Below are 580 nucleotides of genomic sequence, written 5' to 3'. Positions count from 1 at the left end.
CTGCCAAGCCTGGCTTCCGAGATCAGGCGAGATCGGGCAGTCCCAGGCTGGAATGGCCGTAAGCTGCCTTTGCACACCCCAGAAGGGCCTTCAAAACACGATGTAACATTTACACAGCACTGTGTACAGGATAGGGAGAAAAAGAAGCAGCAGCAGAAGCAGCAGCAGAAGCTGCAGCGCCCCCCTGCTGTTTCCTAAAGAGACGTTCAAAAATTCTCCTTTCACCGAAGCGCCCTCTGCCGTTTTTCGAAGGCGAAGCGAAAAAGGCTTACAGCACCGGGTATTCCCAGGCGGTCACCCGTGCAAGTACTAACCAGGCCCTGCTCTGCTTAGCTTCCGAGATCGGACGAGATCGGGCGCTCCCAGAGCGGTGTGGCCGTAAGCCATTCAGGCACCCCCAAACGGCCCTTCAAAAGATGTTCTACGGCTAATTGACAAAAAACGTATTCTGCCCATAATGTCCAAGGTGCTCCAGAGTCACTTGGAATCCACAGGCACTGATTCCTGGGTAAACATCCAGGAACCGGGACACCGTTCACACTGGCACTCCACAGACAGGAATAGGCACCCGTTCCCAGGT

At 54.8% G+C, this 580-nt stretch overlaps 1 non-coding gene across 1 annotated transcript; it reads right to left on the bottom strand.

Moving 5' to 3' along the window:
• Nucleotides 1-265: 265 nt before the first annotated feature.
• Nucleotides 266-384, bottom strand: LOC123964395. The gene has a single exon (XR_006823430.1). It is a non-coding gene; the product is annotated as a 5S ribosomal RNA (ribosomal RNA).
• Nucleotides 385-580: the final 196 nt, after the last annotated feature.

Source organism: Micropterus dolomieu, unplaced genomic scaffold (genome assembly GCF_021292245.1).
Source record: "Micropterus dolomieu isolate WLL.071019.BEF.003 ecotype Adirondacks unplaced genomic scaffold, ASM2129224v1 contig_2139, whole genome shotgun sequence".
Lineage (NCBI taxonomy): Eukaryota > Metazoa > Chordata > Actinopteri > Centrarchiformes > Centrarchidae > Micropterus > Micropterus dolomieu.
The sequence above is the reverse complement of the archived record's forward strand: the minus strand, read 5'-3'. Positions and strand labels throughout refer to the sequence as shown.